This window comes from Telopea speciosissima, chromosome 7 (genome assembly GCF_018873765.1).
Source record: "Telopea speciosissima isolate NSW1024214 ecotype Mountain lineage chromosome 7, Tspe_v1, whole genome shotgun sequence".
Taxonomy (NCBI): domain Eukaryota; kingdom Viridiplantae; phylum Streptophyta; class Magnoliopsida; order Proteales; family Proteaceae; genus Telopea; species Telopea speciosissima.
The window spans coordinates 58,555,285-58,572,085 of record NC_057922.1 but is presented as its reverse complement, the minus strand read 5'-3'; the positions used below and the strand labels follow the sequence as shown (position 1 = coordinate 58,572,085).

Sequence of the window (16,801 nt, the reverse complement as noted above, 5' to 3'; positions counted from 1 at the left end):
AGCTAAAAAAAAATAGAACTCAAATTCGAAAATACGGTTTTACCCTTTCATTCTTTGTATCAGTGAAGTTGGGTGTCCCTGAGCCGGAGAAGAACAACTGCTGCACCCATTTCATTCTTTTCTTCTTCTTCTTCGCTGATCGAAACTGCCATCACCAACTCCACCTTCCTTCCGCTGTAAGAGATTTAGTATTTTTGTTCTGCTTCCTGAGTTTCACACTTTTACATGAATATCTGCTTTTAGGGTTTCATTTCCTATTTTTTGTGTGAATAATGGCGTTTTAGGAGTGTGGCTTGTCCTATTCTTTTTGCTTCTGTTGAAGGAGACTTAGATACCTCATTCCATCAGCCCAGCTAAAACCCATTCCTACAGGACACGAGTGGGATTGCTGAAAGAGACACCACTGCTCACGAAGATAACGTAGAAACAGCCATCGTACCAATCGCCAGTGACACTGGTTTTCGTTTCTTCGTCAGTGAGGAAGACCTCATCACGGCGGTCATCGTCAGTGGAGGAGCAGGAAGGGTTGCTAGAGAGAATTCCGGTAAGGAGGAGGACTTGAGAGCAAAGAGAGAGAGGGGTTTGGGGAGGACGAGGGTATAAGAGTCATTTCAAGTCCAAATTATATCCACATAATCACTTAACAGCTAGTTCTTAACGGACTGTTCTAAAACTATGGGGGTGTATTCGTTCACTTTTTGAAACTTTGGGTCAATTTCTATTAAACGCAAAGTACAAGGGGTGTACACGTAATTTATGTTATGGGAATTTTTTTCTAATTTTGGACTGCAGGGAATCATTTTGGAACCGAAACTGCCCACCCATTAGTTTAATGATCCTAGATCTCAAGTTTGGAATCGATTAACTTATTGGTCTAATTCTGGTCCTGACCCCTTAGGGTTGGAACCATTAGGGCGTGTTTGGTTAAAGGTTTCTGAGGAGTCGGATTCGAAGAGATCTGGATTCCATAATTTTTTTCGTGTTTGATTTCTCGGAACACGGTTCCGTGTTGGATTCCAAGAATCCACAGAAATTCATTTTTCTGTGTAATTTGAGAATCCACTAGAATTCACTCCAAGGGGTAAATTCTAGTACGAATCCACGCGAGTCCATTTTATCGAGTGTCCTTCAACCTCTCCAAGAGTGCTGCGAGATTGGAAAAACGCAGGTCTCCTTCACCTTCAAGTTCTTGTAGCTTGGGATAGGGAAAAAAAAAAAGGTTTTACACCGGAGAGATTGGGAAAACGCAGAGGTGCTCCGTACTCTTGAGTTGCAAAAGATGAGATTGAGAGATGAGGTTCAATTAGAAGCGGAAAACCCTGAAGACCTAAACGAAACGGGAAATTGGAGGTTAGTTACCTCTTTACTATCTAAGTTTTGGTTTAAATCTATTTTTCTTTGATGGGTTCGTTAGAACTTCCAAAACTTACAATGTGGGGTGGGGAGATCTGTTTTAGACATTTGATTCTGATCTGGTTTTGCGATGTTTCCTGGACTTGATTTTGGATAAGATAGAGGACGAAGGAAGAACCCACATTCTTTTTCGTTGTTTTGTTGATTTATCTTATTGGTTTTTTTTATTTGTAGGCTCCTGGGTTGTTTGCAGAGTTGCATTTCAGTTTCTCATCTTCCTTAGAGAGAAGCTTCAAGGGACATCTACCATTCTCTTGAAAGAGTTCTTAGCTAAGTACGTCAGAGGTTCAGGTGTTTCGAAGCAAGGAGGACTGGAGGAAGTGGGCAGCTTCCAATTACGCCAACAGAAGAGGTATGTGGATTGCAGAAAAAATTACTCTGCTTAAATCAGGGCCTTCAATGGTTCATCAAAACTTAAAAGTTTAGTTTTGATCTTCTAATTCTACTCTGGGGAAAAAAATATGTTTTTTTTTTTTTTTTAATAATTCGTGTGATTGGATTGTTCATCGGGGAAATTTAGTTGCTCCCTCCAACTGATTTTGAAGGTTACTATTTGCAGTAGTTCTTCTTGCACTTTAGGTGTTCTATGCTTGGATGTTCTCTCTGTTAGTTACTTTGTTGATGTTGGTACTTTTTCCTGAAGTTCAATCTAGATTTTTATTGCATGAAAACGGTTTTGAAAGGGAAGATCGTTGTTATTCTGTGTTACTTTGGCAAATTTCATTCCTTTTCTTTTAAATTTTGTAATTTCATCTTATCTTGGAAGAGAAGGGTAACCAAACAGTTTTACAGATGGATTCAGAAGGATTCCATTTGACAGACTCAGGGTAACCAAACAGTCTTTGTCCTCAACTATGAATCCACATAAACTAGATTCATATAAACCAGATCCAAAATCAGAATCTGGCTCCTTAGAAACCTTCAACCAAACATGCTCTTAAGGAACCGGACTAAATGACACCCCTAGTCCTAACCCCCACCCTTCTTGACACATAGTAGTAATAGCATGAAGGTATAATAAGTGTGCCTTATGCCCCCTTGTTGGCCCCTAGTGGGTCCCTTATTTGGCCACTCATGGGTCCCTCTCTGTCTCAAAGGTGGGGCTAACATAAAATAAAAAAAGAAAGGGTTTTTGTCAAATGCCCCCCTCAAAATGCTCATTTGTCCAAATGCCTCCTTACAACTTTTCTAATTGTAAACTTCCCCCTGTTTTCAACAAATTGTAGCATTTTGGTCTTATCCGTTATTTTGGGACGTTAAACGTTAGTTTTAGGGTATGTAATGACCAAAATGCCCTTGTGACAAAAACCAACAAAAATTAAAATTTAAAGTGACCTAATTACCCTCATCTTCCTCAAATGGTTTAGGGTTTGAAAATGAAAATCAAACCCTAAACCATTTGAGGAAGATGAACCCTAAAATCAAACCTCTTGATGAGGCATAAAACACCCCACCTATCAGAGGCTGCCACATTGCCGACCTAACCTCCGTCCGAGAACCAAATTGGGCCGAGCAGGAAACCGGGCCTACCCCATCTCCGATAAGTCACCTAACAGAGCCGGACTCGCACAAGCTAGCCGGTGGCTGAGGCCGAGCTCTGAGCCGACCTCATATAGGTTAGCCATAGACTCCCGACCGAGCTTACTGCCGAGACCAACCTCTCAGGCCGAGGTGACGGCCAAGGCCGACCTACCATGCCGGCCTCCTAAGCCGACCTCCGAGACCGAGCCCTCCTCCACTGAAGATGCCATAGCGCCCCACCGGGGATCTCCGGGCCACGTCAGCGCATCCCGAGAATCTTGGGATAAGGCTCGAGCCGCGATCCCAACGCAACACGGAATCATACTCCACATGGACTATTACCTTAATAAGAGCCCGACCCCGAAAATAGCTCTCCACTCCGCTCTACGCGAGAGAACCTTCCGAAAGAAGGACTCCTACCATACTAGGACTCTCCCAACCGCCTCATCTCATCCTCACTCTATAAATACCCAGGTATGGAGCACCATTCCTGAGCTGGCTTTTCACCACGCAGTTACGCTGTTGCACTGGTGATCAAACTTGAGCATCGGAGAGTCCTAGGCCGGAGCCACACTGGTTCTCTTGTGCTCATCACTTCGTTTTTACAGGCTCATCCATGGGCGAACCAAACATCGAAGATTTCCACACGCAACAGATTTGGCGCCGTCTGTGGGAACAACATCAGCGGGCCATTGTCGTTTCTACCAACTTCAAGAGCAACAATAATGGTGCACACGAGATCAAGGCAACATGGCTCGACTTCCCGCACGGACGAGCCACAACCCGTTGGGCAGACGAGGCGATCACCGCCCCCCGAAGCCTCTCGGCAGGGGATAAACAGAAGACCCCCTCGGGCAGGGGGTGCGCAGCCCATCACGGGCACCATGATCAGTCCCATTCCCCCACTGGAGGGTGGGAATGGGGGAGGTGTGCTAGCCACAGCCGTTGCTGATCAGGTGCAGGGCGAGCCAAGCTTGGACGGGCTGGGCCTACCAGCGTCGCCGCCCTTACCGGAGAGTTTGGACCCCGAAGCCCCGGCAAATAACCGACAAGTTATGGACTTGCAGTTGCAGATGCTCCACACCAATGAGATGCTGCACACCTTCATGAACCAGATGGCCCGAGGCGGGCTGATGGGCCAACCATTGGTCGCGCCCCCTCCAGTCCCGATCCGTGCAGAGAGAAACTTACAGCAAAATGGTGGCCGACGTAGGGCCGACCCTAGCCGAGCCGCGTCCTCACACCTGTCTCGTCAGAAGACTCCACCTCCGCGCCCTAGTAGAGGCGCTCGGTGGGAGGAGCAAGAGCATCGCCGAAGCCCGGGAACAGGGCAGGAAAAATTGAACCAGCCGTCTCGGTAGCGAGGAGGTCGGTATTTTCTGGACGGCTCGGGGAGGACGGACAGCCGAGGAGAGTCCGAGAACAAGGGAAAGAGCCAAATGAAAGGCGCACTGCGAGACAAGGAGAAGGATCTCATCGTACCCCCCGGCGTCAAAGCTCGCCTCCCCGAGAAGAACAATAAGGGAGCCCCCGTGGGTCCAACTTCCAGGAGGACAGAAGAACAAGGAAGGATGGTGTTGACCGGGCTGACGAGAACGGTCGACCAGAACGGGATGACCGAGCCTACCGACCTCAGGCTGAGGAGCCGGTTGGCCGAGCACCTGAAACCGAGCTGGAGAGGCAGTTACGAAACTTGGCGGAGCAAGTGGAGGGGTTGAAGAAACAAGCGACCCCGGACGCCTATTCGTTGGTCGGGCGTCACCTATATCCTCCTGAGATCATGACCGCGTCGCTACTGACCGGGTTCAAACCTCCCCCGTTCGACCGACATGACGGGATGACCGACCCGACGGATCACATCAACTACTTTAATGCGATGATGCCCATGTACGGAGGAACCGAGATCGTTTCTTGTCGAGCCTTCCCTGCATCCCTTAAGGGCGCGACGACCTCATGGTTCTCCTGGTTGCCGCCGAACTCCATAACAAGCTTCGCTCAACTCTGTCGAGCCTTCGTCACACGCTTCCAGAGTAGTATGAAACACAAGAAGACAACGGTCAACCTCCTCAGCGTGAAGCAAAGGCCTGACGAGTCGATCCGAGCTTTCGTCTCCCGCTTCAACAAGGAATCATTAGACATCAAGGATTTGGATGAGGCCACGGCCCACACTGCTATGAGCAACGGGCTGGCCGACATGGACCTCATCAAGGACTTGGCCCGGAAGCAGACCAAAAACCTGGCCGAGCTCTTAGAGAGATGCAATGAATTTGTAAATACGGCCAAGGTCCTCCAGGCCCGAAAAGGAAACAAAGGCCGACCCGACAAGAAAAGGCCGACAATAGACGACCGCAGGGAAGATAAACAGCCCAGGACGGATCACCGAGCTGACAGGTCGGATCAAGCTCGGAACCCCGATTACACCCCACTGAATACCTCACGCAAGGAGATTTTGATGCAAATACAGGACGGTGGGTACATCCGCCAACCCCGACCAATGTAAGCGAGGTCATCTCGGAATCCTAACAAATATTGTCAGTTCCACAAGGACACCGGTCACGACACCGAGGATTGTTATCAGCTAAAAAGAGAAATCGAAGAGCTGATAAAAGTGGGTCATTTGAAGCGATATGTCAAAGGAGGCCGTGAAGAGCGTGGGGGTCAGCGGCCTGAAGAGCGGGATCAAAGAAGAGCTGAGCCAAGGCCCGAAAATAGGCGAGTCGAACGAGATGAAGATAAAGTTCGAGCTGAAAAGAAAGAGGATAGGTCCGGGCCGAGCAGTGACAAGGGAGCTCCCATATACACTATCCTCGGAGGGCCCGGGCAAGAGACTACTCGAAAGGCTAAGGCAAACGTACGGTTCATCGGAGTTGCCGAGATGCCCACCAAAAAGCTCAAGCCAGCGGCGACGATCTCCTTCACCGAAGCCGACCTCAAAGGTATAAGCTTACCTCATGACAGTGCTTCGTCCACCGTGTATTGGTCGATACCGGCGCATCCGTGGACCTTATGTCACTAGACGCGTACCGTCAATTTGGCTTCGGCGACGAAGCGCTCAAGCCGGAAGGCACCTCACTTCAAGGGTTCTCGGGAGCCGCTGCGACCATCAAGGGCTCAATCGACCTGCTGGTCATGATTGGGCAAGCTCCATGCCAGGCGACGATCCAGGTTAAATTCATGGTAGTATGATCGGTAGTGGCCTTCAACGCCATACTCGACCGTCCTTCATTGACCGCTCTCCAAGCCATCATCTCCCCGATGCACTTGAAGATGAAGTTCCCCACCGAGAACGGTGTCGGCGAGGTCCGAGGCGACCAGAAGAAGGCGTGGGAGTGCTATGCTACTTTTGTCAAGCAAAACAAAGGCAATGTCCTAGGAATGGCAATGTGCGTCGAACACCTCCCCGAGGATCAGCGGGATGAGCTTATCGAGAGAAGAGGACGACCTGTGGAAGACCTGACCCCATTTCATCTCAGTGTTGATGACCCAGTAAAGGTGGTCCAGCTCGGATCATTACTGAATGAAGATCAAAGGAATCAGCTCGGAGCTTTCTTAAGGACGAACGCCGATGTCTTTGCCTGGTCGGCTGCCGACATGACGGGCATACCCAGGCATATAGCTGAACACCGGCTCCATGTAGATCTAGGTCAAAAACCAATTCGGCAGAAGAGAAGGAACTACGCACTTGATCGACAGACCGTGATCAAAGAAGAGGTGGAGAAGCTTCGCCGATCAGGGTTCATCCGAGAAGAAAAATTCCCGACCTGGTTGGCTAACGTCGTCATGGTCCCCAAACCAAATGGGAAGTGGAGAATGTGTGTCGACTGCACCGACCTCAACAAGGCTTGTCCAAAAGATGAGTACCCACTACCTCAAATCGACCTCTTGATCGACGCCACAGCAGGCCACGAGATGCTGAGTTTCATGGACGCGTATTCCGGCTACAACCAAATCATGATGCATGAGGAGGACGAGTCATACACGGCATTCCAAACTGACCAAGAAAGTTTTTGCTACAAGGTCATGCCGTTTGGATTGAAAAACATCGGAGCGACATACCAGCGGCTCGTGAACTATATATTCCATGAGCAGATCGGAAGAAACATGGAAGTCTACGTGGACGACATGTTAGTGAAGAGTTTGAAGGCCGAACACCACTTGGCCGACCTAGAAGAAGCCTTTGGCGTATTGAGGAAGAACCAAATGAAGCTGACCCCCGCCAAGTGTGCATTCGACGTGACCTCGGGAAAGTTCCTCGGCTTCATGGTCTTTGTCAGAGGCATCGAAGCCAATCCGACAAAAATCAGGGACATCCAAGAGATGAGCCCTCTAAGGACGATCCGAGAAGTACAGAGGCTAAACGGACGAGTGGCGGCGTTAGCACGATTCATGTCGAGGTCGGGTGACAAGTGCCTACCGTTCTTTAAGGCCCTCAAGAATATCCGAAATCCGAAGGACTTTATCTGGTCGGACGAATGCCAGGAAGCTTTTGAAGAGCTGAAGAAATATTTGGAGAACCCGCCTCTTCTCAGCCTACCCGAGCCAAAAGAGGAGCTTCAAGTTTACTTAGCCGCTACCCCTGTAGCGGTCAGCGTGGTGTTGATTAGGGAAGAAAGTCAAACTCAAAGACCCATATACTACATCAGCCACGTTCTTGTCGACGCCGAGACAAGATACTCCGGGTTTGAGAAAGCAGCATTCGCTCTTATTACGACCGCAAGGAAACTAAGGCCGTACTTCCAAGCTCATCCGATCGCGGTACTGACCGACCAGCCACTTAAGAAGATACTGCACAAACCCGACGTTTCGGGACGGCTGATCACCTGGGCGGTTGAGCTGAGTGAATACAATATAAGCTATCGTCCGAGGACGGGGATAAAAGGACAAGCCCTTGCCGACTTCATCGCCTAATGCACAGGGCCTGACCTTGAAGTCAGGGAAGAAAAGATAGTAGAAGAGGTCGGGGCTACGGCTGACCCGACTTGGACCATGAATGTCGATGGCTCAAGCAACTCCGGAGGAAGCGGGGCCGGCCTGATCCTGGTGAGCCCCGAAGGGTTTTTTATCCAATATGCCCTGAGGTTCAAGTTTCCTGCCTCGAACAACGAGGCCGAGTATGAAGCCCTCTTAGCCGGACTTCGAGTCAGCAAAGCAATGGGCGTAAAGCGGTTGAAGGTGCGAGGAGACTCCCAACTCGTGGTCAACCAGGTCAATGGAGACTATGAGGCGAAAGATGAAAGGATGATAGCTTACCTGAGCCGAGCACGAAATCTGATTTCCGAACTCGAGCACTTTAAGATAACTCGAATATCGAGAAAAGAGAATGTCGTGGCTGACTCCTTGTCAAGGTTGGCCGAGGCCGACCTCCAATATCTGAGCCGATCAGTATACATAGAAATCTTGGAGAAGCCCTCCTTACAAGAAGAAAGCGTAAAGCATATTGAAGAGGACGGGCCGACCTGGTTGGACCCCATTGTCAACTACTTGGAGAATGACCTGCTCCCAGAGAACCGAGATGAAGCAAAAAGGTCAAGATCCGAGCTGCCAAGTACACCATGATCGACGGAGTACTCTACAAAAGAGCAATCTCGGCCCCTCTTCTCCGATGCCTTGGACCGAAGGGAGCCGAGTATGCCTTGGCCGAGGTGCATGAGGGAATATGCGGGAGTCACATGGGTGGCCGAGCTCTTGCATACAAGATACTTCGACAAGGATTCTATTGGCCAAGAATGCAAGAAGAGGCCATGAGGTATGTGAAGACGTGCGAGAAGTGTCAACTGTTTGCACCAATCCCGAGCCGACCAGCAACAAAGCTGACCTCAATGCTGAGCCCAATCCCTTTCGCTATATGGGGAATGGATATTCTCGGAGATTTCACCCCGGCATCGGGAAACAGGAAGTACGTGGTAGTGGCGATCGATTATTTCACCAAGTGGGTCAAGGCTGAGCCCCTTGCAACCATCATCGAGAAGAACATGGAGAAATTCTTTCGAGATAAGGTCATCTACCGGTTCGGGCTACCAAAAGTGGTCATCACAGATAATGGCACGTAATTCAATAACCCGGCCTTCCGAGAGTTCTGCGAACACTTCTACATTGACTTTCGACCCGTCTCAGTAGCTCATCCGCAAGCAAATGGACAAGTAGAAGTGTCCAACCGAACATTATTAGTCGGCATTAAGAGAAGGTTAGATGAGGCCAAAGGAAGATGGGTGGAAGAGCTCCCAAGTGTCCTATGGGCATACAGGACGATAGTAAGAACACCAACCGGGGAGAGTCCTTTTCGCCTCACTTATGGGACCGAAGCCCTCGCCCCAGTCGAAATTATGGCATCGTCGTACCAAGTGCTCAACTTCGATGAGAAGACCTATGAAGGCGGACTGAGAGCCAACCTTGACTTCCTCGACGAAGTTTGAGAAAATGCCCTACTCCGGAACACGGCATACCACCAGAGGACGGCCAAGTACTATGACTCAAGAGTAAAAGAGCGGCACTTCCGTCAAGGGGACCTTGTCCTCAAAAAGCTTAGCACATCCCAGCCAAGGCAGCAAGGAAAGTTAGCACCAAACTGGGAAGGCCCGTACATAGTCTCCAAGCAAATTTGCCCCTGAAAATATCGCTTACAGACTCCGGGGGGCAAGAAGGTACCAAGACCTTGGAACTCAAAAAATTTGAAGAAGTTTTTTCAATAACTGAGCATGCTTGTATTCGGCTTCAGCCCCAACATTTTATTCAATTAAATAAAGTCTTTCTCCACCACTTAACGTATTTACAAGCTCCTAAATCAAAGTCGTAAGACTGGTCCTCATAGACCTGGCCAACCTCGAAGACCGACCCTCATAGGTCGGCAACAGAGTCGTAAGACCGATCCTTATAGACCTAGCTGACCTCGAAGACCGACCCTCATAGGTCGACAACCAAGTCATAAGACCGGTCCTCATAGACCTGGCCGACCTCAAAGACCGGCCCTCATAGGTCGGCGACCAAGTCGTAAGACCGATCCTCATAGACCTGGCCGACCTTGAAGACCGACCCTCATAGGTTGGCAACAGAGTCGTAAGACCAGTCCTCATAGACCTGGCTGACCTCGAAGATTGACCCTCATAGGTTGACAACCAAGTCGTAAGATCGGTCCTCATAGACCTGGCCGACCTCAAAGATCGGCCCTCATAGGTCGGCAACCAAGTCGTAAGATCGGTCCTCATAGACCTGGCCGACCTCAAAGACCGTCCCTCATAGGTCGATGACTAAGTCGTAAGACCGATCCTCATAGACCTGGCCGGCCTCTCAAGAGCAAACTCCCCCCTTGGCCGAGCCTAACAAAGTTTGAAACTAAGCTAAGGCATTACGCTCGGCCAGGAAGGCTGCTCGGCCACGCGTCCGCTTGTATGATAGCATATCCAATCGGATCGATGGGAATGGCGAATTAACTAACCAAAGCGAAAATCACATTGACCTCGGGCATGGCATGGCCGAGCCTCCGACCACGTGAAGCATGGGTTAAAAATAGACAAGTCCCTAAGCTCGGCTAGCGGAACGACTCGGCAGTTCGGCCACAACCTCAAATGGAACAACGTACACAAGGAATAGGAGGTTAAGAGTGTTAAGCTAAAACACTTGGACAAATTCTGATAAAAATAGATTTTTTCATTCATTATAAGCCGACTGCTCGGCATGGTTACAAGGTAGGCAGTTCGGCCCAAAAAAAAAAAAAAAACAAACAAACAAAATTTTACATCTCAATCTCCTCGGCATTGGACTTGGAGGCGACCTCGGCGGTATCCACGGCTGTAGGCTCGACAAGGGGGCCTTGGGGTTCAACGTCAAGAGGGAAGACGTCGGCCTGTGTAGGTTCCTCAAGGGGCAGAGCCTGGGTGACCTCGGCTTCCTCCCCATCTCCCAACTCCCCAGTAAAGGTAGTCGCATCGTCATCAAAACGTGAGAGATTGAGCTCGGGATAAACCGCCTTGATCTCGGCCAAGAGATCAGCCCGGCCTACCTCAAAGCCTTCGACGAAGGGAGGCCTCCTGATCTCATGGCACACATCAGCGTACTCCTTCGATTAGAGATAGTCGCTAATCGCCTCGTCCCGAGCCATGGCCAGGTCCTCCTTGGCCTTCTCCCTCGTCTCGGCAAGCTGAGTCTACAAAGCCCGGACCTTCTCTTTCTGCCTGATCACCTCGGCCTGAGAGCTCTCCACTTCGGCCTCGGTGGCAGTAAGCCTCTCTTGGGTCTCCCGACGCCTCTGAACGGCATCCTGGGCATCCTGGTAGGCCTTCTTGCACTGGAAGCCCAAGGAGTGGTTCTCGGTCAGGAGCCGCTCAAAGTGAAGCATGGTCTCCACTGCCTTAGCGAAGCCCTGTAAAAAAGTATGAGAACAAAAGTCAGGATAGACTGCACAGGTCGGACCTAATCACAAGAGCCGACCAGGAAACTCACCATGTTGAAATCCTAAAACAGCGTGGAGAGGAGCTCAGGGTCAGACAGCGCCTCAAGCTTCTCCCTATCAGTCGGCAGCTGACCTGCGTCCAGCCATTCCTTGGCATGTGCGACTGACGTCAATGCCGAGTCCCTTGGGAAGAGGTGCCAGGTCGGCCTCACAGGAACGTTGCTGGCCGAGGCTCTCCCCAAGACATATCGGGAGATGTTGGGGGGTGAAGCCACGGGCAAAAGGCCACCACTCTTCAGATTGACCAAGAGCTTCTGACGCTTGGTATCTTTCGGAGGGCTCCTCTCGCCTTTTCGGCCTTTCCCTTTCCTCGGAGACCCCGCCAGGCCCGTACTCTTCTCGGCCTCAAGGCCGACCACAGCGTCTGATGGGCGCGGCATCACGACCTTGCCCTTGGGGGCCTTAGAGGACTTGCCCCGGGACTTCTTCTCTGCATTTTTCTTCCTTCGGTCCGTAAGGGTCTCGGGCCTTAGCCGAGCTGTATTTATAGGGGGAATATGGCCGACCACTGCAAGAGAAACCAAACATCAAAAACAAATTAAAAAAGAAATGAAGACTAACTAAAGAGGTCAGCTCGGGAACGAAAACGAGCTTGGCTCGGGCTCCTACAAGGGGTCTTGTGCCACCTTTGAAGAAACCCCTCGTCCTGAAGCTGAAGGACATCAAAGGGCGGACGCTAGGGAATTAGATCAAGCCAGGTCAGCTCATTTTTGGTTAGGGGCAGTACCCTATTGACATAGTTCAAGTTCATCTCCTTCCACTTGGTTCGGAGAGGGCTGTTTTGAATGGAAGCAAAGAAAAAATGAGGCTTCCAATACTTGTTGAATGTCGGCGTGCCGACCAGAAATTTGTGGCTGCCCAGGGCCACACTCTTCCCAGATCGGCGACTGAAGTAGTACCACCCCTTCTCGGGGGACTTCTTCAAGAAGAAGAGCTGAGAGGAAAGTGCCACGCTTGCACCTCGGCCCATCTCACAAAATAGGGCGTAGAAGCCATACACGGCCAGCCAAGAGTTCAGCACCAGCTGACCAGGGGACAGGTGGAAGTGGTCCAAGATCTGGTCCACCAAGCCGAGGACGGGGAGCTTGAACGCGTACTTGAAAGGCGTCTAGTACAAAGCCACCTCGCCGGGCCTAATGAAGCAGGCCATCTCCCCGGGGTTAGGAGCTCGGAGCTTAATGTCCTCGGGGATGGCATAGGTCATCCTCAGATAGTCGAAGTCGGCATTCGTGATCATGCTCGGAACGATGCTGAAACTCCCTTCTTCGAGCTCAGGGGCGTCAGCGGACGAGCTGACCGAGCCAACCCCCACTTCGGACAAATCTCCCTCACTTGACCCCTCATCGGATGAGGACGACCCAGAGTTGTCAGCTAGGTCCGCGGCGATCGGTTGGGCCACGTGGTCGAACTCCAGGAGTAAAGGAGGCTCGACCACCTTGGCCTGACGAAGCTCCACTACATCGGGCTCATCCGAGGTCGAGCCCAACAAGTCTATGGTGGGAGAACGAGCGGGAAGCTCTCGGGTCGGACTCGTGCCCTCTGTCGCCCCGGCAAACAGCTCGCCCATGGGACTACTACCAACTGACATACTGGGCAGAAGACTTACTGGTTGAAGAAGAGCTAAGGATGAGCTGAGCACGAACGAAGCAAAGGCCGAGCTAATCACGAACCAGAAATCACCGAGCGCTACAGAGCTGAAGAGTCCAAGCTTGCCGAGAAGTCAATAACTTAGAGCGGTGAAGAATGAATAGTTAGGGGTCGCCTATTTATAATTCTTGGGTTGAACTAATCCAACGGCCGAGCAGAGCTCAGCATAATTCAATGGCCCAGATCAAAGGACGTTTTGAATTCCCGAGCCTGCCATAATGACTCTGCTGACGTGGCATTGACACCCAACCATCAGACCGTGCAACGTCAAATCCACGGTAAAAAATAAGCTCGGCTCGACCGTAAAAATCTTCTAGAAAAGCAGACCTGGAAACTTCACTCATCAGTGCCGAGTCGACCCCTGATGAGTGGGGGGGCCTGAGATGAGGCATAAAACACCCCATCTATCAGAGGCTGCCACATTGCTGACCTGACCTCCGTCCGAGAACCAAATTGGGCCGAGCAGGAAATCGGGCCGACCCCATCTCCGATAAGTCACCTGACAGAGCCGGACTCGCACAAGCTAGCCGATGGCTGAGGCCGAGCTCTGAGCCGACCTCATACAGGTCAGCCATAGACTCCCGGCCAAGCTTATTATCGAGACCAACCTCTCGGGCCGACCTCCCATGCCGAGGTGACGGCCAAGGCCGACCTACCATGCCGGCCTCCTAAGCCGACCTCCGAGGCCGAGCCCTCCTCCACTGAAGCTGCCATAGCGCCCCACCGGGGATCTCCGGGCCACGTCAGTGCATCCCGAGAATCACGGGATAAGGCTCGAGCTGCGATCCCAGCGCAACACGGAATCATACTCTACATGGACTCTTACCTTAATAAGAGCCCGACCCCGAAAATAGCTCTCCACTCCGCTCTACGCGAGAGAACCTTCCGAAAGAAGGACTCCTACCATACTAGGACTCTCCCAACTGCCTCATCTCATCCTCACTCTATAAATACCCAGGTATGGAGCACCATTCCTGAACTGGCTTTTCACCACGCAGTTACGCTGTTGCACTGGTGATCTAACTTTAGCATCGGAGAGTCCTAGGCCGGAGCCACACCGGCTCTCTTGTGCTCATCACTTGGTTTTTGCAGGCTCATCCGTGGGCGAACCAAGCATCGGAGATTTCCACACGCAACACCTCCAAAATTGAAGTTGCAGTGAAGAAATCCACCATCTTCTCTATCCGAAGTTTCAGAAATCAATAGCAAAAGAGTTTCTCCTAGCTAAATGCTCACCCAAACCGAGCTTAAAAGCTAAACCTGAAATCAAACTTAACTATATTAAAAGAAAAACCATAAGAACTAAGATTGCCCCAAATCTCTGCCCTTATTCTTGGAAAGGCTCTCCCACTTTGAATATATAAGATGAAAATTTAAGAAAAAAAACTTTGAAAGTCAGTCTTTGCATTGACCTTCTCTGTTTGATTTACATCTTACAAAGGGAAGGGATGTGGTTCACCATGTCACCATGCCTCTATCTAATTTGGGAGTTTTGGTGCACAAAAAAGGGGAAATGGAAAGTTGGGAAATCTTAGCATTCAATGTCGAGGCGTGACTTTTACGGTGGTTCAGCTGCCGCCAGTGGGGATGGTGGTATTATGACAGAACCAAGGAGGCGGAAAAGTTGCTGGCAGTTGGTCCATGGAAGGGTATGGAAGATTGAAAGGCCTTTCTTTTTTCGTTGAACACTTCTTATTAACCGTTAAAGGGTTTGCGTTGAGCTTTCTATGAGGGTTTTGATGGATTTTTCGATTGGGATTTGAGCCTTTTTTACCTTAATCGGCACCCACACAAAAATAGCGTGCTGGATTTCCTAAATCCGATTGTATATGCCATACGAAGTTACTATAATTCTTGCAAGATTTTGGTACTGAAATTAGGCTAACAAAGTAAAGAAGAAAGGGAAAAAGAAATTGAAACTCTTTTTGTTATCTTCTGGAGATTTTTTTTGGATCTAAATGGCAAAGAAAAACGGACAAGAAGGAAAAAACAAATACAGCAGTAGCAGCAGCAGAAGCTTTAACTTTCTCGAGAGCAAATTGATGGGTTTTTTGAGCTTAGAGAGGTATATTTGCAGAGATTTCTGAAATTAGGATGGTTACTACATCTCTACAAACGATCTTAGCAATAAATTCCCTCATCCCTTGTCTTGATTCATGGGAAACTTTCTGTACTGCAACTTCAATTTTGGAGGTTTGATTTTAGGATTCATCTTCCCCAAATGGTTTAGAGTTTGATTTTCAGTTTCAAACCCTAAACCATTTGGGGAAGATGAGGGCAATTTGGTCACTTTACATTTTAATTTTTGTTGGTTTTTGTCACAAGGGCATTTTGGTCATTACATACCCTAAAACTAACGTTTAGCATCCCAAATTAACGAACAGGACCAAAATGCTACAATTTATTGAAAATAAGGGGGAGTTTACAATTAGAAAAATTATAAGGGGGCATTTGGACAAATGGTCATTTTGAGGGGGGCATTTGACAAAAACCCAAAAAGAAAAGAATTGAACTTGTAAAGTATAATAGGGTCATACCATAGGTTTGTGTTCCCACCGGGTTTAAGCTGTCCAAAATTGATCTTACTCTTCTAGATTGTCAATAATAGTTGTGATGGGACCTTTATCTGCTGCTGTAACTGGAGCGTTGCTATGCGCATCATGTGGCGCAGCAGCGGCCATATGCGCACAGTGGGGCCCGCTGTGCATACATGGTTGTTGCTGTGCCGCACGATGCGCACAGTAGTGCTCCAATTACAACAGCAGATAAAAATTCCATTGTGATGCACTGGGTCCAGTCTAAACGACCTAACCCAAATCAAATAATAGCCCCAAGCCGTAGTTTGTAGCCTCAAGGCTTGAACATTTGGCACTTCCCAAGTTAGGAAAGAGAAATGCTTTCAATAATGAACAAGATTGAGGGAAAGAAATCTTCTCCAGCGCCAGCCCCTCCAGTGCACATCCGACGGTTGGAGGTACTCGGGGTGCGTGTGAAGGTGCTCCCAACCGTTTGATGCATGCTAGAGGGGCTGGTGAGTTGGAGAGGATCCGGGTCCAAGTTCGGGGAATGAGTGTAGGAATTTGTTCATCGTATTGGAGGATTTTAAAACTGATATTTGCACCTAAGAGGCTAAGATTTTGATATGGTTTTATGTAATTATTATTTTCCTTTCAAGATTTAATAATATCGATATGTTATAAGCCAGGTATCGATATCGGTCATGAGGAATCGGAATTGGATGATTCATTTAATTTGAATAGGAATTGGTAGCATTCAATCTCGATATCAGTTGATCTTTTTTTTTTTTTGTCAGACAGTTGATCTTTTTAATATTTGGTTAAATGTATTTGATATGGGAAAAAGAACTTTGTCTGGGAGTGCTGGCGTGGTGTGGCCTATGACCGCACTCCCATGAATCTATCTCTCTCCTCCCCATATGAAAAGATAGCTTTGCCCCCTCATTTTAAGGAGGAGAGAGATAGACACAAGGGAGTGCTGGCGTAGGCCACACTCCCAGACAAAAAAGTCCTTCCCATATTTATTTTTGTTTAATTATCTGAAAACTTTTTTATTCCAACATTGATCTCCATAACTCCAATTTGGCGTTAATCCTGCTTTTATCTCATCCGTCGAAACAATATCATCAGAAAAAACATACACCAAAGTAAGGGGATCAATTTGGAACTGAAACCGTATGCCAAAACCAAAACTAACTGCATAAAACCGTAACAAATCGTACAATTACAAATTCGATACGATACGGTGTGAGAAAAC

The 16,801-nt window shown here is 49.1% G+C and overlaps 1 long non-coding RNA gene across 1 annotated transcript; it reads left to right on the top strand.

The window, feature by feature from the left end:
• Window positions 1-1,627: 1,627 nt before the first annotated feature.
• On the top strand, window positions 1,628-15,886 carry LOC122669942. Its single transcript, XR_006334105.1, has 3 exons — window positions 1,628-1,765; window positions 12,069-12,078; window positions 15,876-15,886. It is a non-coding gene; the product is annotated as an uncharacterized LOC122669942 (long non-coding RNA).
• Window positions 15,887-16,801: the final 915 nt, after the last annotated feature.